Source organism: Malaclemys terrapin, chromosome 19, assembly GCF_027887155.1.
Source record: "Malaclemys terrapin pileata isolate rMalTer1 chromosome 19, rMalTer1.hap1, whole genome shotgun sequence".
NCBI lineage: Eukaryota > Metazoa > Chordata > Testudines > Emydidae > Malaclemys > Malaclemys terrapin.
In genome coordinates, this window is record NC_071523.1 from 4612205 (window position 1) to 4639021 (window position 26817).

The window sequence follows — 26817 nt, forward strand, 5'->3', positions numbered from 1 at the left end:
CTCTAATTTGGCTTGAACCAGAAGACTCTTGGGTAAAGGGCCTTAATATAAAAGAGAATCAGGCTTCCCCTGCTAATTAAATGCCAGAATAAAGCTGCTGCATCAGAAAGTCTGAGCTGTGAAATGCACAGGCATCAGATGCAAATCCTCGCAGCAGCACTGGCCCAGCCGTGTTGCACACATGTATTAAGGCAATAAAGCTACCGCTCGAGACAGGAATAGGGAATGTTCTGTACACAAAGGGGCTGGATTACAGTTACTATGGGAACAAGAACTGTGAATTTCCTGAGGCTTGTGTGATTAAAATCTCAGTGTAATGGGGCATTCCTGGGGCTCTCTGCGCTGCAAACATAAGAGCAGAGGAGACGGGGCGGAATGCCCATAGGCAACGCAAGGTACCTTTCCCGTGCTTTGCCTGCCTGTGCCCTGGGGGCAGGCGGAGTGAAGAATCACTCAGCCTCAGGGAAGGAGGGTGAAATGCTGATGCCCTGATCCTGTTCTCACTCATGCTGGGCTAAATTGGAGTCATGCCCTTGAAGCCCATGGCTGTCAGAGCGCTGTGAGCCAGGCCAACGCTGGCTCAGGGGCTCCAGGAGGAAGGATATCGAGAGCAGACACAGATGTCTAACGGGGGGAGAGGGGTGATCTGCCCTTTCAATAGCAAGCACTATAGGTCCCAGGCCAGCTGGGCTGATGCCATCACAACAATGGGGGGAGGAAGGGGCAGGACGAGTCAAGGAGGATAGAGTCAGGGTCAGATCTCCAGACCAGTGCTTGGCCCCAGTGGCTGGGCTGGGACAATACATGGAGGAGACATCACACGCACTCTGTGGAGGCCTGGAGTAGCCCAGTGCACTCCTAAAATGGCCCTGCCATAGGGAGAGACCTGGGTCCTCAGGGGCTGGCCCTCCCTCAGCGCACCCGAGCCCTGCCCCCTCCCCTGCTCCTTGCCACAGAGGGAGGCCCCAGCATGCAGCACCCCCTCACTGATTTCCTGCCAAGGAGGCCTCTGCAGCCACAGTGGGGGCTGGAATTTGCCCCTCAGTGAGCCCTGCCTGTGGTTAGGGGAAGCGGAGCTCACCCCGCAGCTGCAGGCCCCTTTCACTCATTCATAATATCTCCAGTCCACAGCCAGTGTCTCTGCAGTGCAGAGCTCCCCATGCTGTCCCTGAGAGCACGTCTACATTAAAATGCTGCGCTGGTGCAGCTGCGCCACCGTAGCACTTTAATGAAGACACTCTACGCTGATGAGAGAGAGCTCTCCTGTCAGCGTAGTTAATCCACCTCCCCGAGAGGCTGTAGCTACATCGGCAGGAGAAGCCATCCCGCTGATGTAGCACTGTCTACACCAGGGGTTAGGTCGGCATAATTATGTCACTCGGGGCGTGGGTTTTTCAGGTCTGTAGAGTAAACCAGACCTGAGAATCAAAGTGCATCTTGTGCTGGGCTGCAAGTCACAGCAGGGGTCTCTGCCCATCTTTGGGCATGGCAGCAGGTCCTTTCTGCTCCTGCTGCTTGCTGCCGCCGACTGACTCGTGGCATTGCATCCCTCGGCAGGATGACCTCATCGCTGACACGTGGCACAGTCTGATCTCATCTCTGTATGAACCGGGGAGGGGAGGGATGTGGCTCTGGGTTAAGGCGATGAGCATTTCCCAGCCGTGGGACAGTGAGCTTGTCCTGGACAGCGTAGTGTGGGGGAGCGTGGAGAGATGTGACTGGAAATACAGGCAGGAGCACAGCTCTGGAGTTCAGCCATTCTGGGATGGGCTCCTGGGATGCTTCAGTCCCACTTCACCCGCCTGAGAGGAGTGGAAGAGACCAAAAGGGACCTGTGCATAGCTCCTCTCTCTGTAGCTGGGCCCTGTATGGACAGACCCACGGACTCCCAGGTCCCATTCACTGGGATGGGTGGAGATTCTGGGGTTGCCATTCTATTCTATTTTGTGATTAGCTCACTTGCTAGAGGCCCAGGAAGGGTGGCAGTTCTTCATAGGCATGGGGAGTCCTCTGAGCAGCTGCACTCATGACTTCTGAGTGCCCTGGCATAGGAGCAGCTGTGCCCTCTGGGCACCCTGGCACCAGAGTCCCCCTGCCCTCTCTCGAATGTTCAGCCGCTGAACTGTCAGGCCTGCCGAGGGAGGCAGCACTGAGTGCTGGAGCTGCTAGCAGGCTGGAAATGTCTTTTGTCAAAGCCTGAGATGCCTCCAACCTCCTTTAATTAAAGACAATTACTGCTTTCAGCCCCTCTTCACAGCTCAGCCGGGTTGTTTGCAAACACACAGCTGCAGGAGCCTTTGTGCCCCTCTCCGAGTCCCGCTTCCCTGGAGACACACAGAGGTTTCTTTATTGTCGGCATTACGGCAGAGGGAAAGGAGGGGCGGGGGAGTCTCCCATTTGGGGACATTATGAAGTGCAAGAGGGAGATTATACCCACTGTCCCGTGGAGCCCAGAGCAGCCCCAGCTTCGCTTTGCATCGGGTCTCTTCTCCCTAGCCCTCAGCAGAGTTAAATAGCGAATGTCGGCTGAGGGACCAAGCAGGTCTCCAGTGCGGACAGAGGGGTAAGCGCTCCGAGATATGAAGAGCGACGGAGCATGAAAGATCCAGGGAGACTTTGTTGCTGCAAAGGAGAAGGCTCTTGCCCTACGTGCGGTGAGGTTGTGTGAAGGGCCAGCGAGGCGGCTGGAGTAGGTGGGGAGGGAGGAGGGATGGGAGGGACGTTCTTGGCATGACCTTTGTGCTGTCCATGTAACAAGGCGGCAGGCCCGGTACCGGGCAGTTCAAGGCTGTGCTTTTCCACCCAAACCACTCTGGAGCTGTCAGACCCCTCTCGGAAAAACCTGAAACCTCCTGTAACCAATAACCCCGATTTCTGTGCTCAAGTAACCCTGAGGCAGCCAAATGGAGCTTTACCAAACCTTCCAAAACAGGCAGCCCTGGCGCCAGATCAAGCAGGATCCGTTGCAGCCTTGTGGGATATTGTTTCCGGGAATATGTGCCTGAGCATGAAAGTGTCTCTCAGCCCGGAGTTTCATAGTGCTCCAGTGTGGCTCTGAAGTGAAGTGTCCAACTCCAGATCCTCTGGCCAAGGCTGCGGCTCCTCCGTTTTCAGGTGCTAATGGTTTCCTCAGGGAGAAATCGAGGCAGGAGTTCTCAGCGGCCAGGTCTTTGAAGCGTTTGGTGGTTAAATTCATTGCAGAGGTTTGAATTGTAAGAGCTCAGCGCTTGGCCTCGGGGGAGCCAAGCTCCTTTCTGAGCTCCTAAAAAGCTGACACTGCTCTGTCTTGTATTCATTTTGCAGCCATGAGTCCCTGGTGAGCACTAATCACTGTGCAAGGGGAAACATCCCCCACAGATGGGAAGCCCAGGAGCGATTTCCTCTTAAACAGCCTGTCTGTGGCCAGCTTTGCTCTGCTTCAAGGCGGTTTCTTATTCCGCAGAAGGATCTTGCAGGCCAGCTGGAGAAGGGGGGAAGAAGAGCTAAAGCAGCGCTGATACCCGGCATGAATCTCTGATCTACCCAGACGCACAAAGGTTCAGTTTTCACTGCACAGTTAACCTGAGTCTGCGCTCCTGACGATCGAGCCCGTTGGGGAGCGGCCACGCTGCAAAACTGGACTCAAATTACTGCACCCTCATGGAATGTCAGGGTTGGAAGGGACCTCAGGAGGTATCTAGTCCAACCCCCTGCTCAAAGTAGGGCCAATCCCCAGCTATTTTTTTCTTTTTTTTTTTTGCCTCAGATCCCCAAGTGGCCCCCTTAAGGATTGAACTCACAACCCTGGGTTTAGCAGGCCAATGCTCAAACCACTGAGCGATCCCTCCTCACAGTGTGCTGTGCTCCCCATGTGGGTTGCTTGGATTCCCGGAGGCACATCCCATGGTTCTTGGCACGGCCCTGAGCTGCGCTGCTCTAGGGATTCTTTGCCAGTGTCTCGGGGGAGAACTTGTCTGGCCTTTCTGGCCCGTTGTGAGAGTTGCTCTTAGCCTGCAGGCTGCAGTGAACACACCCTAGTGCTCTGACTGCAGCCTCTGTTCCAATGCCAAGGCCAGGATTCTGCTCAGGACAACGGCCTGTCCAGCTGTGAATGTAACTCTCCTGTTGGCAAGAGGAGGTAGATACAGGTCGTGCAACTTGGTGGGGGACATGTTGGCACCCTGCTCTATTTTCTATATCTGTGCTCATGTCTTGCTCTGAAAGGGAGGTTCCTGTTTATGCAGTGAAACATAGACCACAGCTCTTTAGTAACTAAAAGTCTCTTAACTCCCCTGCTGTCTCCCATGCAGAGTGATCTAGAATCAGATCACCTGATAAGTTGGGCCCATTGAAACAAAATGTGCTAATCGGGGCCGGCTCCAGGGTTTTGGCCGCCCCAAGCAGCCAAAAAAAAAAAAAAAAAAAAAGCCGTGATCTTGATCTGCGGTGACAATTCAGCAGGAGGTCCTTTGCTCCCAGCGGGAGTGAGGGATCGTCCCCCGAATTGCCGCCGAATAGCTGGACGTGCCGCCCCTCTCCGGAGCGGCCGCCCCAAGCACCTGCTTGCCAGGCTGGTGCCTGGAGCCGGCCCTGGTGCTAATACAGCCAAATGCAGTTATACAGCTAAGAACGAGGAATGCAGGCCATCCCTACAGAATGGGGGTCTGTATCCTGGAAAGCAGTGACTCTACAAAAGATTTAGGGTTCAGAGGAAAACAACAACGTTTTGGGTCAATTGAAACATTTCATTTAGTTGCAACCTTTTTTATTTTTAAAAATGTTAATAAATAAAACAAAGTCCATTTTGAAACAAAAAGTTGTTTTCAAATGAAATAATTGAAACTTTATGTTTCCAATTTTTTTTCAAAATGAAATTTGATTGCAATGAATACGATTTCATGAAAAATTACTGTTTTGTCAAAACAGTGTTTTGGACGGAAAATTGTTCTATACAAATTCACACCCGGCTCTGCTGTGCAGCGCTGATGTGCCGAGGGGGCAGCCCTCCGTTTGCCATGTGTGGATTTCAGGAGCTCCCCTTCCCTGTGGAGCCCACTGCGGGTGGGAAAGCCTTGCACACAGTGCTGGAAGCTACTCACATGCTGGAGAGACTATTGTCTTACAGGTTCCATTTGAACTCTGTGAGCATTAACCCCTCAGTCCTTCTCACTATCCTGCTAAGCCCGACAGCCTGTCTTTCCCCAAGCAATCTGCTGGCCGAGCTGCAGGATTTCACACCTAGAGAGCAGGCCAGCGTGTGGAGAGTGTGCGTAAAGAGGATAAAAGAGATATTTTGCGTTGGGGGTATACTGTGTATGTGTGTGTGCACGCGCACGTGCATCGCTGTAAATCCAGAGGGTTCGTGGGGGGCGTGTTAGCTGTGGCCTGGGGTAAATTGAAGAGGTCTGACTGTATGAAGGGGTGATTGGGATGGGGGTGTATAATGGGTTGATGTATGTAGTACGGTTGTGTGTATGTACAGGGAGCCGTGGTTGCACACAGTACAGGATATATACAGGAGCGCAGGGATATGTGGAATGTGTTTTCTAGGAAGTAGTCATGAGCAGCCCTGAGTGACGCTGACTCCTCCGTGCCTGAGTGCTCGGGGTAGCTTGGACGTACACGGATGCGTCCCTGCATCTCAGCTGAGGCAGCGAGGCCAGGGACCCCCCCACGTTCCCAGCCTAGCCCTTTCCAAGTAGAATTTGGGGCCGTGCCGCTCAGCCGCCCCCGTGAGCCCGGCCCCAGCCTGTCTGAGCAGAGTTTGATGCGTTATGAATGAGCTTCAAAAGCCCAGCTCTAGGCTTCTAGCCCATTGCTATGGAAACAGCTTTGGGTGGCTGGTCCCTCTGGTGTGGCTGCCAAGTTGCAAAGCTTGCCAGGTGTGCTGGCTGTGACCCCTGCCCCCACACAGGATGCCCTGGAGGGCTGGGGCTCACACGAGGCAGGTGGTCACCTACAGCCAGGGGACAGAAGTCTCAGGAGCCTGGGAAGGTTGTTTATTTCTATGCATTATGGGCTAATGAAAGGCCAGAGGTCAGCACCGCAGTTTCCTGCATCTGTCCATGTGTCTGCAGCCTGCCAAGTCCCCCCCACAGCATAGCGCCTCCTAGTGATGGGGACACTGTCCAGGGCAATGAGAACCTGTCCTGCCCTGCACCCACCTCTGCCTGGGTCTGGGGGCTGTGGCTCCCATCCTGCCTTCTGCCCCTTCGTGCTAGTAGAGCTGGTGTAACGGAGCTGTAAAACTGGCTGTACTGGCACCAGGAGACTCCTCCTGTGCTGGGGGAGGGGTTCCCTGCTGGTGAAAAGTCAGTGGACTGGTGCCCACTGGTCACAAGGAGCATGGTTCTTGGCAGGCCAGCTTTCGGGCTCATGCCCGGGTCTGGGCTGGTCTTCAGCAAGCCCCAGGATGCAGTGGGGAGTGGGAAGGGGGCTGCAGAGGGGCATACATGAACTGCTCCCTGGCTGCAAGGGCATGTGTGAGAAGGTGCTCTACCAGTGACGCCCTCTGCCCACAGACTCTCAGCCACCTTCCCAGAGAGCAGCTCACACCAGCCATTGGGGAGTGGGTTGTCAGGGGTGCAGGTCTTGCAGTAATCCTGCCAGTGGTGCTCCATATGCCAGGGCTCTCATGCTTGGCATCCTCTGTGCTGATGCTCAGTGGGTGGATGCCTGCAGAGAGCTGGGCTGATTCCAAACAGTTATGACATTAGAGGAGTGCTGGTTGCTAATCCAGCGAGGGGACAGGGAGCAGATGGGCATGTCCCACACCCAGGCTCCCACCTCCTGCTCCAACATTAAAAAAGCCCCTTTTCCTACTTGTGCTCCAAATGGCCGGCTCCTCTACTGGAGCGGGATGTGACTGGCACTGGGCTTCCTCAGACAAAGATTAAACAGACACTTGCAGTCAGAATAACCTTCGTCTTCACGTAGAGAACAACAAAACAAGGAGGAACGAAGATAAAATCTCCAGGAGAGAGCACAGTCTGTGCATCTCTTCTGTAACAGTCTGCACTGCACTGAACACGGAACAGCTCTGGACAGCTCAGTCCCCAGAGTGTACCAGAAAAGCAAGGCATACCCATTTTACAGCTCAGTAGTCCACCCTCTAAGCTAATGCGTGTCTCCCTTGGGGTCAGAGGTTAAAAAGTGGGTGTTAGGCTGGATCACCCCTCCCCAGTTCCTGCCCTCCAGGAGGGTTCTTTAAGTTTTACCTAATGGCAGAGTCCCAGAGGAAGCTCAGGTGTGAAAACTTGGCCAGTGCCTGTGGTGAGAGACAGCCCAGAGACTAGAGACTGTTGGTGGGCGATGGGATTCGCATGTCAGAGGTGAACAGGACGGCGGAGATTTCCTTTGCAGTGTGTGCTTCTCCCTATGTACTAAAACTAGCTGGCTAGAAACCTCTCTCCCATGGAACCAGCATGGAAATCCACGGTGTCCAGCCGAGGGGAGGAACCAGTGGCAAATGGGAGCCCGAGAGAGGGCTCGTTAGGAAAAGAATTGTCCTAAATCAATAAAAACCTCAGTGCCTGTTAGCGGGAACCCCAGCGCCTGCCAGACCCATCTGGGGGACCACAGAAGGTTAGGCTGCTGCACAAGGAAAGCAACCAGCGGTTCCCCCACAGGAAGCTGCCATGACCTCTCCTCAAGGTGTGAGGTGCGGCCTCACCCTGTGCTGGCCAAAGCCCTGGCATTGCCCCTCTTCTCAGGGGTTCTCTAGCTTCTTTGGGGCAGGGAAGGGAAGCAAGTATTCTGCTTAGGGCTCAGCTCTGGGGGGCAGGAGGCTTTGGGTTGTGTTACTGGCTTTACAGCAGACTTGTACCAGAGAGCAGAAAGCACTCGTGACAATCGGGCCCTGTCAGTGACTCAGGCAGTGACACACCTGACAATAGGGCCCTGTCAAGCCCTATGAGCTGTAGGAAAAAAGTTGTGTGATCACAAGGGACTTCAATCTGAGAGACGTGTTGGAGGTCTCGTGTTGCCAGTACCAAAACAGCCTTTGTCATTTCTAAATATTATAGATGGCAATTTCCAAACTCAAAAAGTTTTGCATCCAACACAGGGAAGTCCTATATCAGACCTTGTCTTGGCCGTGATAGAGGAACTGATCACAGAACTAAAAACTACTGGTAGCTTAGGTATAATGATATATATATCACAGGTACAGCAATGGTCTCAAGTTGCAGTGGGGGAGGTCTAGGTTGGATATTAGGAAACACTATTTCACTAGGAGGGTGGTGAAGCACTGGAATGGGTTACCTAGGGAGGTGGTGGAATCTCCTTCCTTGGAGGTTTTTAAGGCCCGGCTTGACAAAGCCCTGGCTGGGATGATTTAGTTAGAAATTGGTCCTGCTTTGAGCAGGGGGTTGGACTAGATGACCTCCTGAGGTCCCTTCCAACCCTGATATTCTATGATTCTATGATTCTATTATATGTGTCACAAAGCTGAAAACAATTATGAGCCAAATCTGGGAGGAAGAATTTTATCAGAAAAATGTGAATGATAATTGGGAAGTAAGAGCACTTTATTAGATGCCCAGAGGTTAAAACAGAGAGAACAACAGGTCATATGGAAAGGGGAACTGTCAGGCAGGAGGGAGTTTACTAGTGGAGTTCCTCAGGGATTGGTCTTGGAACCAACCTTATTTAACAATTTTATTACTGACCTTAGCACAAAAGTGGGGCTGTGCTAATAAAATTTGCAAATGGCACAAAGCAGGGAGGTATTGCCAATATGGAGGAGGACCGGAAGATATAAGAAGATCTGGATGGCCTTGTAAACTGGAGTACTAGAATTGGGATGAAATTTAATAGTGCAAAGTGCAAGGTCATGCATTTAGGGTCTAACAACAAGAATTTTTGCTATAAACTGGGGACTTATCCATTGGAAGCGACAGAGGAGGAGAAAGAGCTGGGTATATTGGTTAATCACAGGATGACTGAACTGTCAAGATGATGCGGCCATGAAAAAAGGCTAATGCAGTCCTAGAATGCATCAGACACGATATTTCCAGTAGAGACAGGGAAGTGTTAGTATCATTATACAAGGCACTGGTGAGACCTCATCTGGAGTACTGTATGCAATTCTGGTCTCCCATATTTAAAGGAAGCCTGCTAAACAACCAGTGGGGCCCCTGGACGATTGAGATACAAAAGGAGCACTTAAAGACGATAAAGTCATTGTGGAGAAACTAAATTAATTCTTTGCTTCAATCTTCATGGCTGAGGATGTTAGGGAGATTCCCAAACCTGAGCCATCCTTTGTAGGTGACAAATCTGAGGAATTGTCACAGATTGAAGTGTCATTAGAGGAGGTTTTGGAATTAATTGATAAACTTAACGGTAACAAGTCAGCGGGATCAGATGGCATTCACCCAAGAGTTCTGAAAGAACTCAAATGTGAAATTGCGGAACTGTTAACTATGGTTTAAATCAGCTTCTGTACCCAGTGACTGGAAGATAGCTAATGTAACGCCAATATTTAAAAAGGGTTCTAGAGGTGATCCGGCAATTACAGACGGGTAAGTCTAAGGTCAGTACCGGGCAAATTAGTTGAAACAATAGTAAAGAATAAAATTGTCAGACACATAGAAGAACATAAATTGTTGGGCAAAAGTCAGCATGGTTTCTGTAAAGGGAAATCATGTCTTACTAATCTATCAGAGTTCTTTGAAGGGGTCAACAAACATGTGGACAAGGGGGATCCAGTGAACATAGTGTACTTAGATTTCCAGAAAGCCTTTGACAAGGTCCCTCACCAAAGGCTCTTACGTATATTAAGTTGTCATGGGATAAGAGGGAAGGTCCTTTCATTGATTGAGAACTGGTTAAAAGACAAGGAACAAAGGGTAGGAATAAATGGTAAATTATCAGAATGGAGAGGGGTAACTAGTGGTGTTCCTCAAGGGTCAGTCCTAGGACCAATCCTTTTCAACTTATTCATAAATGATCTGGAGAAAGGGGTAAACAGTGAGATGGCAAAGTTTGCAGATGATACTAAACTGCTCAAGATAGTTAAGACCAAAGCAGACTGGAGGACTTCAAAAAGATCTCACAAAACTAAGTGATTGGGCAACAAAATGGTAAATGAAATTTAATGTGGATAAATGTAAAGTAATACACATTGGAAAAAATAACCCCAACTATACATACAATATGATGGGGGCTAATTTAGCTACAACTAATCAGGAGATCTTGGAGTCATCGTGGATAGTTCTCTGAAGACGTCCACGCAGTGTGCAGCGGCAGTCAAAAAAGTAAACAGGATGTTAGGAATCATTAAAAAAGGGATAGAGAATAAGACGGAGAATATCTTATTGCCCTTATATAAATCCATGGTACGCCCACATCTTGAATACTGCGTACAGATGTGGTCTCCTCATCTCAAAAAAGATATACTGGCATTAGAAAAGGTTCAGAGAAGGGCAACTAAAATGATTACGGGTTTGGAACGGGTCCCATATGAGGAGATTAAAGAGGCTAGGACTTTTCAGCTTGGAAAGGAGGAGACTAAGGGGGGAGATGATAGAGGTATATAACTTGTTCCCATAATATAAGAACTAGGGGCCACCAAATGAAATTAATGGGCCGCAGGTTTAAAACAAATAAAAGGACGTTCTTCACACCGCGCACAGTCAACCCGTGGAACTCCTTGCCTGAGGAGGTTGGGAAGGCTAGTACTATGACAGGGTTTAAAAGAGAACTAGCTAAATTCATGGAGGTCAAGTCTATTAATGGCTATTGGGTAAGGAATGGTGTCCCTAGCCTCTGTTTGTCAGAGGGTGGAGATGGACGGCAGGAGAGAGATCACTGGATCATTACCTGTTAGGTTCGCTCCCTGTGGGACACCTGGTATTGGCCACTGTCGGTAGACAGGATACTGGGCTAGATGGACCTTTGGTATGACCCAGTATGGCTGTTCTTAGGAGTCTATTTAATAACGGGCTCTCCAGTCTAGAAGAGGAAGGTCTGACATGATCCAGTGGCTGACAGTAGAAGCCAGGCACATTCAGACTGGAAAGAAGATGTACATTTTTAACAGTGAGAGTAATTAACTGTTGGAACAATTTACCCAGGGTCGTGGTGGATTCTCCATCAGTGACAATTTTTCAGTCAAGAGTGAATGTTTTTCTTACAGATTGTCTCTGGAAATTATTTTGGGGAAATCCTGTGATTTACAGGAGATCAGACAATGGTCCCTTATGGCCTTGGAATCTATGAATGTATGACTCAGGCACTGCTGCCACTGTCAATTGGGCCATGTTGGCGAGTCGTGCTCCCGACACCCGGGCCCCGTCGGCGAGCCAGGCCCCCGCGCTCCCGACACCCGGGCCCCGTCGGCGAGCCAGGCCCCCGCGCTCCCGACACCCGGGCCCCGTCGGCGAGCCGGGCCCCCGCACTCCCGACACCCGGGCCCCGTCGGCGAGCCAGGCCCCCGCGCTCCCGACACCCGGGCCCCGTCGGCGAGCCAGGCCCCCGCGCTCCCGACACCCGGGCCCCGTCGGCGAGCCGGGCCCCCGCGCTCCCGACACCCGGGCCTCGTCGGCGAGCCGGGCCCCCGCGCTCCCGACACCCGGGCCCCGTCGGCGAGCCGGGCCCCCGCGCTCCCGACACCCGGGCCCCGTCGGCGAGCCGGGCCCCTGCGCTCCCGACACCCGGGCCCCGTCGGCGAGCCGGGCCCCTGCGCTCCCGACACCCGGGCCCCGTTGGCGGGTCAGGCCCCCGCGTTTCCCCCCTGAGTTCCCCAAATTGAATAGTCACTTCTGAAAATGTTGCGAATCGTCCCTGCCGCTTGTCCCAGGCCTGTGCCGCGGGGGAGGGGGTAGTGATGCTGGCCTGCCGTGGGGTGTGAGCAGGGCTCGGGATTGTTCTGTGATGGGAAGTGGTGCAGATGTTGCCTTGCTTATTGCACGCCAGCAGCCGTGCTCCCCAGCGTGAGGCTGGAGACGCACTCCCCGCCAGAGCGGCCCCGTCGCACGGCCTGGGAAGGGAGCTGGATTCCCTCCCGCTCTGAACATTTGACCAAGTGACCTTACTGTCCCTGGATCAGTTCTGCCTGGCCTCCAGGCACAGTGTCCTCAGCCCTGGGCCATGACTCTGGCAGGCATGACGGACCTGGCTAATTTCCTCTTGGACGTGTCCAGAAAGGAAGCTGGCAGCTTCTGCTGAGTGCTGGGTGCCGACTCCCACCGGCTGTTGGCCTCGCGTGCCTGATCAGGAGGTGAAAGGCCAGGCCAAGAGCTGTGGGGTTGCCTCAGCAACGGAGACTTAGTTAGTACTTGAGTCCTTGCTGGGAGCTAAAGGCACCTAATAGCAATGGAGAGCTTAGCTCCCCCGGCGACCTGCTGCCCCGGTGGAGATGAGAGAGGCTCATTCAGACTGATTTGCTTTCATTAACTAGATTAGTTCCTTTAATCTGTTAAAGTAAAAGCTAGTTGAACCTGCCTGAGAACCCCTGGAGTGGGGTCTGCTCTGCTGGGACATGGGCTGAGGCAGCAGGGAAGCCAGCCAGTCACCTAGGGAGAGCCCCACACCGCCTCCCTGTTGCTCCTCAGCCTTCCAGCCACCCCTGCACCTTCCTGTCCCACACTCAACCTCCCTGCCCCCGTCTCCTGAACCTGCCCCCAGCCTTCACTGAGTAGCTTCTGAGCAGCTTTTCTAACCCTGGTTATTCTTCGGGAAGCAGCATTACGATGCAGAAGCATAATCTGTCATGGAAAGGGGCCGCTGCTGCCCTCAGTGACACTGCTGCCCTCCCAGGCACCCCACCACCGTCAGCGGAATTGCCGCGGCTGCAGCTGAGAGCAGCCTGCACTGCCATACCAAGCCAGGCAGGGGTTCGCTGCTCAGCGTGAGGCATCTGCCACTGGGGTTTTGGTGGGCGAGGATTGTGCACAGCTTCCATACAGCTTCCCTTTGGGAATAACCCAGAACAAGGCACCTCCTCCGCACACATGTGTGCTAAAGAGAATGGGGACCATCAACAGGGTTTGTCCTGCTAAAAATCATGGCCTGACCAGCCCCCCGGGTAACAAGCAATCCCAAGCCAGCCACACGTAGTGGGTGCAAGGGCTCTTCTGCTAGAACGAAAGTCCTGCCGCATCCTGCCCCTGATAGGGGGCCTTTCCCACATTTCCAGGCTGATTTTTCCTGAAAAGCTGCTGCCCTTCCCAAGAGGCGACGGGGAGCTCCGCTTTCTGCTCTGTGAACGCCCTTCGAAAGGCGAGAAAGTCTCTGCTCAAGGAGAGCAGTGAGAGCAAACGCCCAGAGACCTAGGAGTCTGTGGCACGGCACGTGTTCTCACCCTGAGAGCAAGCAATCCAGCTGTGCCGCTCTCCTCCCATGACGTGCCCTCCGTTTATGGCCAGATGGGAAGGGTGCACTGAAGATGGGACCGTGTAGGAGGAGAGGTTGGGTCTCTGCTCTATAGCAATCCCTCTGCATTCTCTTTATAGGGACCCACCGTTGCTTCTCTGTGCGTGTCAGGAAAATGGACTAATTAATACCTATGGGGTATTTTCTGCACATTTCTGTGACCCAGTCTGCGGCCTAGCCGCACGATGGGTGGTGAAGGGGCCGTCCTGGCAGAGCCCAGCTGTTTGGGAAGCACTTCTCAAATACTAGGAGAGGGTCTGCCTGTCTTTCCCAGACACCCCTCATCAGGTTGGTGTGTCACTTGGCTTTCTAAGAGACTGATTCTTCTGCCTAGGAATGTAGCTCACGGCAGTGATAGTCCATGTGTGCAGCGTGGGTCTCTGTCTCCTCATGGAGTCCCTTAGTTCTGAACTCAACATGGGAGTAGCTCATTTGTTGCCCAAAGGGCCACAGTGTGCTCCCATGGGAACCCCAGAGAGGGAAGGTGGTTTTGTGGCTAAGGTGCTGGCCTGGCACTTAGAGGTTCAACGCCTAGCTCTGCCACAAGCTGCCTGTGGGACCCTGGGCAAGTTGTGTAATCTCCCTGGGCATGGTCTTTAACTGTCTTGTGTAGCATGAAGGATCTGGCTGTGGGTCATGTCAGCATCCAAACGGAGAGGAGCAAATGAACAGAGTTAGCGTAGCAAGAGTTGGGATCTCCTTGTGCGATACTCCTGTAGGCCTTGACAGCCATTAGCAAGAACCATGCCATTGACTTGTACTTCTGACTTTGCTTTTACGTTACAGTCCAAACGCAGCCTGGGGAGCGTCAGGCAGCCTCTGGAGCTCATGAGCGCTGCCCATGCCGATCTGCACCTTATTCCCGAGCCCACCGGGAGTACAGGTCCCAGCATGATTGGAGAGGTCATGCTGCATTGCAGGCTGGAACCTCTGCCCCTTCCCCTCTGCCAGCAAGATGAGGGCAGGTGCAATTAACACCATGTTATGTAACTTACATGACAGGCTGAGTGGCCAATGCACTCCACTGCTGGTGGAATATACAAAAGGATGGGCACCCAGGCATGGCAAACCAATCTATAGCATGCAGGATATGCAACATCAATAAACAGCCAGCCAGGGAGATCACATATGTCCATGAAGGATGCAGGCTTCAGACGAGTTCTTTCTACGCTGTCCTCTGCATCTAATCAGAAATATAATCATACTCTTCCTATTTCTAGCAGCTTTCATCTGAGGGCCCGAAAGGAAGATAAGGATCAATAACGCTGTTTTTTTAATGTGAGGTAAACCGAGGCACCGAGAGGGGTAGTGGTTTGTCTGAGGTTACCCAAGGAGTCAATGACAGAGCCCAGAACAGAACCCAGGAATCGTGGGCCCTGGCCCTGTCTTTTAACCCAGGGGTTTTCAAACTTCATTGCACTGCAACCCACTTCCAACAACCAAAATTGCTGCTCGACCCCAGTGCCCTGTGTCACTCTAGAGTCTAGAATCAGGGCTGGCGTTAGGGGGTGATAAGCAGGGCAATTGCCCGGGGCCCTGTGCCACAAGGGGCCAAGCAAAGCTAAGGTGTCCGTTTCAGCCCCAAGCGGCGGAACTCGGGCTTCGGCTTCAGTGCCGGCTTGCAGGGAGTCCAGCCCTGGCGACCCCATTAAAACAAACTTGCAACCCACTTTGGGGCCGCGACCCACAGTTTGAGAACCGCTGCTCTAACCACTACACAGGCTGCCTCCATTCCGTAGCATGGTTCTTTTTATTTCTTGATGCATTAAAGCTTCTTGCCCAAGGAAAAAGGGATCATGCAAATGATTTGCCCCAGGGGATTCACAGAGGTTGTTTAAGCCAGCAGATTCCGCCTCCTCCCCAGCTGTGCCATGAATTCTCCTCCCCTCCATGCAGAGTGCGACTGACAGATGTGGACATGCAATCACTGTCCCAGGAGAGAGCAATTAAAGCTACACTGGACCCTTCTAAGACACACATTAGTGTCAGGAATTTCTAATCAATCAGCTTAGTGCCTTGTGGGGTCAAACATCTCTTTGAAACTCCAGTGGGGAACAGCTCCTAATGGGTTTTATGTTGATGGCTATAAATTGATTAGTGTTAAGAAAAGCAAGTTTTGTTTCCTTCTGAAAGCCCCAAATATGCTCTGGGGGCAGGATGAGCAGCGGAGTCAGATCTCTTCCTGTCTTCACTTAGCTTCTGTCCCTGGCCAACATGCACTGTACACACACAGAGTCCTCGCGCCAGAGCCTGCTAGGGAAACCTCAGTCTTCTGCACCGGCTGTTGGATGAGTTCCCTATGCCGGTCACTGCTTGCAGAAGGCCTTGCTGACTAGAGGCTGAAGAGGGATGTGCCATGTTCTCTCTAGCTCTGTAGGGTAGGGTTGTACTCAGAAGGCCAGTGCATTGGAGCATTTTGCTGGGAAGTGGTGTTTTACACTGGAGTGCACTGTGGTGGGACATAGACGTGCACGGCAGGCTCACACTAGAAACCTCCTTTGTGATACATCAGAATTCTGGTTGTGCTCAGATGAGCTGTGGTGCAAGCGCTGACTAACTGGCATACATTCAAGGGTTATTTGCACTGAGGAGCTGTGAGCTGGGGGATGATCTGCTGAACATTCGGCCATTTTGCATTAGTGTGGCTGGATTCCTTGTGGGGGTAAAAGGAGAGCTGAGTGCTGTGCAGTGTGGGGAAAGCCAGTGCTAAGAGCCAAAGCATGGAGCAGGAGAGCTGCTGTACGCACCTTGGTGGCACTGTGTACAGACGCTGGGAGATTTCCCAGGATGTCTTGGGCTCGTATTGGGACAGACGCTCATGGCCTGTGGCACAGTGAGTAGCACGTTCCCCCATGAGGAGTGAGGAGACGCAAGGGCTAGTCTATGCTAGAAGCGCTCCAGTGGTGCATCTGGGGAAGATGCTCTAGGCCAGGGGTCGGCAACCTTTCAGTAGTGCTGTGCCGAGTCTTCATTTATTCACTCTGATTTAAGGTTTCGCATGCCAGTAATACATTTTAATGTTTTTTAGAAGGTCTCTTTCTATAAGTCTATAATATAGAACTAAACTATTGTTGTATGCAAAGTAAATAAGGCTTTTAAAATGTTTAAGAAGCTTCATTTAAAATTAAATTAAAATGCAGAGCCCCCCGGACCGGTGGCCAGGACCCGGGCAGTGTGAGTGCCATTGAAAATCAGCTCGCATGCCGCCTTTGGCGCACATACCATAGGTTGCCTACCCCTGCTCTAGGCCAACAGAAGAGAGCTCTCCTGTCGGCATAACAACGCCAAGAGACGCGGTAGCTATGGCTGTGGGAGAAGCTCTCCCACCAACGTAGCACTGTCCACACTGACACGTAGGTCGGTGTAACTTACATCGCTCAGGGGTATGGATTATTCACACCCCGAGTGATGTCAGCTGTACCAAAATAAGCTCAAGGGTAGACCAAGCCCAAGCTACTGAGAAGAAAGATACTAATTAGTGTGAGTAATAGATCAGTGAGCTTGGTGTAGTACTGCACTACAGTGTCTGATATTTGGATAGGATGCTATATGCTGGAGTTTTTTCGGATGGTGTTGGGGTGTATCAGGGATCTGCGGCTAGAATGGGGTGGTGTGTGCTGGAGCTCTGTTGGATAGTGTTGGGGTGTATGGGGGGTCTGTATCTGGAATGGGGTGGTGTGTACTGGAGCTCTGTCAGACGGTGTTGGGGTGTATGGGGGGTCTGTATCTGGAATGGGGTGTGGTGTACTGGAGCTCTGTCGGATGTGGGTGTATCAGGGGTCTGTGGCTGGAATGGGGTGTTGTGTACTGGAGCTCTGTCGGATGGTGTTGGGGTGTATTGGGGGTCTGCGGCTGGAATGAGGTGGTGTGTGCTGGAGCTCTGTCGGATGGTGTTGGGGTGTATCGGGGGTTTGTGGCTTGGATGAGGTGGTGTGTGCTGGAGCTGTCGGATGATACATACAGGTGTAAGGGGGGCCTGTGGCTGGGAGCGGCTGTTGTGCGCCACAGCTCCCAGTGTAGCCATGCAATGGTGGTTAGTGCTGTGGTACTGTCCGTGGTGTGGCTGCGATTGACACATTCTTGGGTCAGGTTTCAGAGTAGCAGCCGTGTTAGTCTGTATCCGCAAAAAGAAGAACAGGAGTACTTGTGGCACCTTAGAGACTAACAAATTTATTAGAGCATAAGCTTTCGTGGACTAAGGGCTGTAGTCCACGAAAGCTTATGCTCTAATAAATTTGTTAGTCTCTAAGGTGCCACAAGTACTCCTGTTCTTCTTTATTCTTGGGTCAGGTTTCATTGTGCTGGCTGACTGACCCCCTCGGCACAGCCAGGCACAGCTGGGGAAGGTTCTGCTGTTCTCGTGCTGCAGGTCCTGTTACTGTAGCCTCTTGCTATCACCTGGGACTGGGATCAGTAGATGCCCACGTGGGACTGGCGAATGTGGGTGACTGAGTTGAGTGCCTGTTGTCATGTGAGTGCCTGCTGGGGCCTTGCTGCCTGTTTGCTGTGCCACTCGATTGGCACTGCTGCCTCCTCTGCAGGGCAGCGGCTCTGGATGGGTGCCCACCCTGATGCCAGTTGTTGTTTCCAGCCGGCTGCAGGAATCAAACATTTTGACAAGAGGCTGCAGACTGTGCCTCTGTCGATGGGGCTGGCTGCTGTGCGAGAGCAGCTTCCCCCTCCTGGCAGTTTGGATCCCAGCCAGCTGCAATCCGACGCCCACTCCATGGGCCTGCCAGGAGCTGCCTTTCTCTGATCCTGCCCTGCCCATGCTGAACCCCTCCTGGGGTCCAGTCTGGAGACGGGGGAGGCCAGGCCCCAAGGCAGGACGCTTGGTGGATTCCAGGCCATCACCACTGCGGCGCTACAGACACCAGCCAGCTCCCTGCATCCCTGGTGGGTCCCAGCCATTGATCCGCCGGCAGGCCCCAGAGCCACAACGGAAATCCAGGGTAAGGCGCTGACCAGCCAGGGGTAACGCTCCTGTGCGCTGAAGTAACTGAGAGCAGGGTCTGCCTGCTGCCAGACACCACATGAATGTGGGAGACAAAGGGGGACAGGCAGAGGCCAGGGGCTCGCTGGGCCGTCGTGGGGAAGGGGGGGCTGCTGCAGGATCCCAGCCTATGCTCCTGGAAGAGGCGAGCGTAATGTGGCTGTTTGCTGTGCCGTGAGTGAACCCAGGAGAAAGGCTGTTCATATTTCTGTACTGAACAGGGAGCTGACATTAATGAACAGCTAATTAACATCACAGGGCTTGATGGTTCCAGTGTCAGTGTCCCTAATTAGTCTCGCACTAATCTGCTTTAATTAACTGTCCCTGTCGCGCTTTTAATTTAATTTTCAGCACTAGACCAGAGATGGCAGCCCTCTGAGTGTTTCGGCCCCAGTATGGTGGTGCCACTCGGATTGGGCAGACTGGCAGCTCCCTGGCGCTGGGATGGGGTTGCCTGGGGCGGGGTCCCGGGGAGGGGATGGCAGTGCCAGTGGGGGTACAGACAGGGGAGGAACGGCTGCACCGAGGGGCTACACCACCAGGCACCATCCGAAAAGACTTGGCCACAGGACTCCAAGGTGGGGCTGAGCGAACAGGCGTCACATCTGACCCCGCAGCTAACTGAGCCCAGGGCAGGGCAGCCACAGAGATGCAGTGTGTGCCCAGGAGCAGGAGAACAGCCAGTCCTCCCCGATGCCCCGAGCACAGACCGGCGTTGCCCTGGCTCTCCCTCCCACCCCCATGCCCCGAGCACAGACTGGCACTGCCTGCCCCAGCTCTCCCCCCACCATGCCCCGAGCGCAGACCGGCACTGCCTGCCCCAGCTCTCCCCCCACCATGCCCCGAGCGCAGACCGGCGCTGCCTGCCCACGCTCAGGGGCACAGAGATCCCCCCGCAATGCCCTAGGCACACAGACCGGCACTACCTGCCCCGGCTCTCCCCCCCACCATGCCCCGAGCACAGACCGGCACTGCCTGCCCACGCTCAGGGGCACAGAGATCCCACCGCAATGCCCTAGGCACACAGACCGGCACTGCCTGCCCCAGCTCTCCCCCCACCATGCCCCAGGCACACAGACCGGCACTGCCTGCCCACGCTCAGGGGCACAGAGATCCCACCGCAATGCCCTAGGCACACAGACCGGCACTGCCTGCCCCAGCTCTCCCCCCACCATGCCCCAGGCACACAGACCGGCACTGCCTGCCCAGGCTCAGGGGCACAGAGATCACCCTGCAATGCCCTAGGCACACAAACCGGCACTGCCTGCCCAGGCTCAGGGGCACAGAGATCCCCCTGCAATGCCCTAGGCACACAGACCGGCACTGCCTGCCCCAGCTTTCCCCCACACCCCCATGCCCCAGGCACACAGACCGGCGCTGCCTGCCCACGCTCAGGGGCACAGAGATCCCCCTGCAATGCCCTAGGCACACAGACCGGCACTGCCTGCCCACGCTCAGGGGCACAGAAAGCTCCACTAAATCTTGTCCCATAAACACAATCTTTTTAGCACTGGAGCCATCTCTGTGACTTGCCTTGCACTGGCTGGTCCCTGATGCCGGCTGTGCCAGGGGCATGCCTGCCTGTGTAGTGTGTAGCGTTGCCCATGAGGCCCACTGTGCGTCTTTGTGCCCCATGCACAGCAATTGGGAATGCTGCAGGGAGCAGCGACCGGCCGGTTTGGTGAGTAGCCGAGTTAGGACTCCTCCCTCCTTTTCATGGACATCAGTGCAGGTATAGGGGCGTGGTGTAATCCTGTGGTTGGCACAGACAGGACCTTCTCTGGGAGCCTTTGCAGATAGTCTATGGCAGGGTTCTCAAACTGGGGGTCGGGACCCCGCAGGGGGTCGTGAGGTTATTACATGGGGAGGTTGCGAGCCGTCAGCCTCCACCCCAAACCCCGCTTCACCTCCAGCGTTTATAATGGTGTTAAGTATATAAAAAGTGTTTTTAATTTATGGGGGGTGGTCGCACTCAGAGGCTTGCTATGTGAAAGAGGTCACCAGTAAAAAAGCTTGAGAACCACTGGTCTATGGGAATGGCTTCTCTGGGGCCTTCCCTTTGTCCTGGGATTGGCTTAGGGAGTCCTGGCAGTGCCTCCCACCTGACTAACTGGGTGCCTTCTCCCTGGCTCCCACGCCTGCGTTTCCTCTGTGCCCCACTCTCCGGGAGCTGCATGCACAGAACAGGTCGGGTGGCTGGGCTCCCACATCCCAGCCCCTGTTCCTCTTTTCCTTCCCATGCTTCCCTGCGTGACCTGTGGCACCAAACAAGTCAGGTGCACAGTGTATGGGTGTGAGAGGGGGAAGCTTAGTGCACTGCAGTGTATGTGTGGGGTGGTTAATGTATCGTGTGGGGGTTAGTTAGTGTTCTGGGTGTGCAGGGGTGGTTAGTGCACTCGCTGTGGGTGGGCAGTCAGCGCACTGGGTGTGTATAGGGGGTGTGTGTGGATGGTTAGTGCACTGGGTGTGTGGAGGGGGTTGTTAGTGCAGTGGGTGCGGGGGGGCAGTCGGCGCACTGTGTATGTATAGGGGGTGTGTGTGTGGTTGGTTATTGTACTGGGTGTGAATAGGGGGTGTGTGTGGATAGTTATTGTTCTGGGTGTGTGCAGGGGTGGTTAGTGCACTGGGTGTGGGGGGGCAGTCAGCGCACTGGGTGTGTATAGGGTGTGTGTGTGGATGGTTATTGTACTGGTGTGTATAGCAGGGTGGTTAGTGCACTGGTTCTCCCATCCGGGAGTGTGCGAGATGCTTGCACACACTAGCGTGCCTGCCCCAGTGGGCAGGGCTGGGGGTGGTACAGCCACGCTGGAGGAGCTGCCTGGGCTGGGTGCTGGCTCCTGCGAGCGGCAACCCAACATGCTGCTGCTTTCGCCGCTGTGGTTCCCGGTAGAGCCCTGCGGCTCCACCGAGATCCACATTACATCCGTGAATATCTGCATCCGCAGATATACATTTTGTATCCACTCCACTTATAGACTGTGACCTCTTAACCTTCTTGTGGATAAAGTAAGTAGATTGAGCTGCTTTCCATCTTTAATCATTCTTGCAGTTTTTTTCATTTTGAAGGGTGAACACCCGAACTGGACACATCATTCCAGTCGGATTTTACCAATACGTATACAGAGGTAACACCACCTTCCTACAACATTCCCCTGCTTAGACATCTCAGGATTGCTTCACCTTCTTAGCTACAGCATCGCCCAGGGAACTGATGTTCAGTTAGCTCTCAACCATGACTCCTAGATCCTTTTCAGAATTTGTTAATTAGAATGTTATGCAATACTAGGTAAAGTGTCTTACAGAAGCCTAAGCATACTAGGTCAACACAATCACCTTTATCAACCAAATTTGTAATGATGCTTCCACCATTTAATTCTTTATTGATTGTATCCCATATCAGCCTTTCCATGATTTTGCCCAGGATCGATGGCAGGCTAGCTGGCCTAAAGTTACCCTTTTAAAATATGAAGTTGATACAGTATTAGCTTGTTCCAGGTCTCTGTAACTTTCCCAGCATTCCAAGATTTGTTAAAAATCAAATATCAATGTCTCGGAGGGTTCTTCAACCAATTATTTTAACAGGTTTCAGAGTAGCAGCCGTGTTAATCTGTATCCGCAAAAAGAACAGGAGTCCTTGTGGTACCTTAGAGACTAAGGAATTTATTTGAGCATAAGCTTTCATGGGCTACAGCCCACTTCATCGGATGCGTAGAATGGAACACACTGAAAGAAGATATTTATACATACAGAGAACATGAAAAGGTGGGAGTAGCCATACCAGCTGTAAGAGGCCAATCAATTGAGAGGAGCTATCATCAGCAGGAGAAAAAAAAAAAAAAAACTTTTGAAGAGATAATCGAGATGACCCATAGAAAGTGTGAGGATAACTTAACATGGGGAAATAGATTCAATTAGTGTAATGACCCAACCATTGCCAGTCTCTGTTTAAACCTAAGTTAATTGTATCTAATTTGCATATTAATTCAAGTTTAGCAGTCTCTCTTTGGAGTCTGTTTTTGAAGTTTTTTTGTTGAAAAATTGCCACCTTCAAGTCTGTCACTGAGTGGTTAGAGACGTTGAAGTGTTCTCCCACTGGTTTTTGATTGTTATGATTCCTGATGTCAGATTTGTATCTATTTATTCTTTTGCGTAGAGATGGTCCGGTTTGGTCAATGTATATGGCAGAGGGGCATTAAATTAAAATAATTTAATTATTTTAAAACTCTTGGATGCAAGTTATCTGGTCCTGGTGATTAAAAAATATCTAACTTTAGCAGTTGCTGTTGCTAGTTACTGATGGATTAGAAAGTATTTCATGATCACTGTACATTGTGAATACATCATCCTGCTCCTTCCAAACACAGAACACTTCTGCCTCTTCTGCATTGTTGTGGACAGTTTGACTGTGCCGGTGTAGTAATGGATGTACACCATTGCTAGGATGTCATTTGTTCCTGATATATTGAGAGAATTCTTTCCTATTGCCCTTTCAACCGACACGTCATTGATTTTTCACTGATACCTTTAGCTTCCTTTATCAATTGTCTGAATTTCATAATGCTAATTTATAGTAATTGGTGTCAGGTTCCCACTTTTGCCAGTTAATACATGCTTTTTTTTTTTTTTTTTTTTTTTAAACTGCTGCTTTCATTTCCCTTCTTGACCAGGGTTGTTTTTTAACTGACAAAGCCTGCTTTTGTACTATGGAATTGTGGGGTTTGGGGGCTCTAGAAACTCTTAAGACCTTTCAATTATCCTTTCCATTGTTTGGTTTACAGTTTTTCTTCCAGTCAGTTTTGCTCATAATTGTTTTCAACTTTGGAAAAGAGGCCCATTTTCTGCAGCAAGTCTGTATATTAGAGCCGTGGTTCTCAACCTGTTTACCATTGTGGGCCACATATGCAACTCTCTGTGTGTTATGGGGGCCGCATCCACACAATATATATACTCCCTGATGGCCCTGAGGATGTCACATGGGCCATAGCTGTGTGCTGATTGGGCTGCAAGTGGCCCGCGGCGGGTTGAGAACCACTGTGTGAGAGGCTGGGACTGTATTCTGTGTGCACATCACAAATGTCATTAGGTCGTGATCACCTGAACCTAGGTAGCCACTTATTTTCATTAGTGATCAGTTTCTCTTTTTCTGTCACCGCTGAGTGGAAAACCAGTGGGCTGAGGCAGACGGGGCCAGGCTTGGCATGCAATATTTCACCTGAACGTTTTCTCCACACTGACCCTTCCAAGCCCCCTATGTCCCTTGCATGAGCCCAGAACACAAAGTGTCACATTCACTGCTGAGCTCAGGGGAGCTTCACCCCTATAGGCCAGCAATGAACTTAGTTCAGAATCTGAGGCAGGCCTGGCCACCCAGGGTCCGCTTCCAGGGCTGGCTGCCTAGGGCCTGCAGGAGTTGGCCCTAAGCTGAGCAGACACCTGTTACGGAGCTGGATGCCAATGGGACTGACGGGGCAGGACAGGTTTGCAGGCCGAGGGCCATACAGCGGCTGTGCCGAATCCATCCTCGCTGCGGTGTGGTTATGAGCTGGGGAGGAGAGGAACTGCGGGCCTGGGAGAAAGTGGGGGGGGGGGGTCAGCAGCACTCGTGGAAATGAGGCTCCTGAGGTCCCCAAGCGTCTGGGATTCGCCCCACACAGGCATTTCCCGCCTTGGGTGGGTTACAATCACTGACGGCCATTCGGCCAGGCAGCCCTTTTCTGTTCAGGTGGGTCAGCCAGCTGTGAAACCGAATTCCCTTCCCCCAACCACACACACACAGTGCACATGTGCAGACACACGCCGGCATACACAGACACAAACCCACACACACATACAAACACACACATGCCCACTCATGCGTACGCAAACACGGATACCTGTTGCTTAGCTGCAGTCCCTCTACCCCTGATCCCTGGGGATGCCAGCAGTAGTGGACAAGGGTGAACCAAGTGAATGCAGAAGGCTTAAGGTCAGGTCTCATTGCACAAAGCTCCGAGCACAGCTCCAGACCCTGGAGAACTCTTCTGCCCATCAGCGGTGTCGTCTGGGAGCTATGAGGGCCTGTCCCAACAATGACCTGCATCCCAGGAGAGCTGCAATTTGGAAGCTCAGACTATCTCACTGAGCAGGAACTGGCCTAGAAGGGTTTGGTGAGGGGGGGGTGGCTATTGGCTGAAATGGATCTCAGACCGGGCTTGAGATTGAGAACTGACTGATGGGGTCTGCTGGGCAGCACAATGAGTTGGATGTGTCGCTTGGGTACGCATTTGCAAGCATCACCCGAACTTCCAGGGCTGAGTAGCTACTGTGCGCTCTGTCAGTGAGCGAGTGGGGTCAGACTTGCATGCAAAGAGGTGGGTGAGGATGTCGTGTGTGTGGAGTGGTGTGTCCTTTCTGCAGCGCTGGGTGAGGTCAGCCTCAGCCCCGTGGGATCTCTGCAGCTTTCACTGCCTTGTTTTCTTAACCCTGACCCTGGTATCTGTCAACACCTTATGTTGCCTTCTCCTGTGCCCCACGTCCCTCTCTCTTTTTCCTTCTCTCTCTCTCACTGTATCTGCTCTTAACTTCTCCGTATGTCCTTCGCCTTCCTCATGCTATGCTCACCTCTCCCGCCCAACCTCCCCACGCTAAATCACACGTAGGGTGCATGCGCTGTTTGTGGAGAGGCAGAGAACCAAGGGAGAACAGAGGAGGTGCATACAGAGAGCTGTGGAACAGGGATTGCAAAGACATGTTTCATAGATATTTATCCTTAAATGCACACAGACTGGACCATAGTTCAGCGCCCAGGCACCCTGGTGCCAGTCACGCTAAAGCCATTGGGGACCCCCTGTATTTAGCTTGCCTAACATGTTCCATTGTAAAATTACTTACATTTTTTTTTTAAATAAGCAGCTCTAACACATCCATAGTTTGCAGCAAGAGTTTGAAATTTGGTAAGGGAAAAGCCCTCAGGTCAGGGAGGTGCCTTTTGATGGCCCTGGGTAAATCCATTCATATTAGGGCAAGTTAAGATTATGAATGGTCAAAAATTGCTGTTTCCCCATTTGTGTTTTGCTCAGTACAGCTTGTTTCTGAAAACCCTGAATGTTCTATATGCATAGCACCAGCGTCTTGCCATGTAGCACTGCTCTGGATGGGACAGACAGAATTATTATTGCCGGCATTGGTGCTGCTTTCCCCAATTGAAGCTTATTTTGACCTGGAGGAAGGTGCACTGATCTCAGGTCTTAAGTTCAAGTCTCATTTAATCTGTTGACTGGTGTTAGCCCTTCACAACCATTATTATTGAATAAGCCCTCTTACACAGTGGTCTCCAAACCATGGGGCATGCCCCCCTAGATAGGTGCGGAAAAATGTTTTGGGGCAGGGGAGTGCACAGCGGGCCCCAAGCCAGCCCAGCATGGGGGGCAGGGAGGGAGTACTACTCAGTTCTGCTCCTGCTCCAGACACAGCTCCACTCCATCTCCGGCTCAGCCCCAGCCCTGCTCCGCTCCACCCCCTGCCGCAGCTCCACCCCGCCCCCTGCTCCGCCTCCAGCCCAACTCCAGCCACAATTACACTCCGCCGCCTGCCCAGCTCTCCCCTCATTCTCTCTGCACCCAGGCCAGCTCCGCTTCTAGTCCCAGCTCCTCCCCCATTCACAGTTCTGCCCCCAGCTCCGTGATCAGCCCAGACTCCTCTGCTAAGCCAACTATGCAGGAATGGAGGGGGGCACAGGCAGATTCCATTACTGGTAAGGGTGGGGGGCACACACATGACAGGAAAAGTTTGGGCACCATGGCTCTAATCTCACAGAGATTATACGAACCTAGACTAGAACCCAGCTTTCCAATATGGCTGAGCCAAATGTCCGTCATCTAGTCCCAGCCCCTCCGAAAGAATCTGCCACATCTATGGGCTTGTCTACATGGGGACGTTCAGGAAAGTTTGGGTGAATCAATGAAAGGTGTGAAGTCAATGCATTAACCTCCCCTACCCATCTCCTGTGGATACTTATCCACTAGTTTGGGGTGCCTTAGTGATTGGCCACCCACCTTTGGGGGGCCAGATTTTTCAGCAAACTCAGCTTTTTATAGTGCTTTCTATGTTCAAATCATAGGACTGACAGTATCTAATTGCTCTTTGCAACACTGCTTTGTGGGGCAGGTGAGTTAGGATCATCACACCCTGTAACGTGCAGGACTCACCACTGCAGTGCCTCCTGCTGGTCTTCTCCAGAATTAGCTCTTCTCCAGCCTCCGGAGCACCCTCTGCAGGTTGGTATCCCACTGCCACTGGGCCCCATGTCCCTCCTGGACCCGATGCCCTGTTATCTGGGGTGCTGCCCCTTGGCAGTAACCCCTTTGTCTCAGGGTCTCCCCCTCCCAGGGGAACCCCTACCCACTATCCCCACTTCGCCTCAGTCTTGGCTACTGCCCAGTCTCCATCTAGCCCCATTCACTGGGGCAGACTGCAGTATCAGCCACTCA

The 26817-nt window shown here is 52.6% G+C and overlaps 1 protein-coding gene across 4 annotated transcripts in view; it reads left to right on the top strand.

The window, feature by feature from the left end:
* EPHB2 (EPH receptor B2) overlaps positions 1-26817 on the top strand; it is a 241178-nt gene that overhangs the window by 119897 nt on the left and 94464 nt on the right. The gene's annotated exons all lie outside the window — the stretch shown is intronic.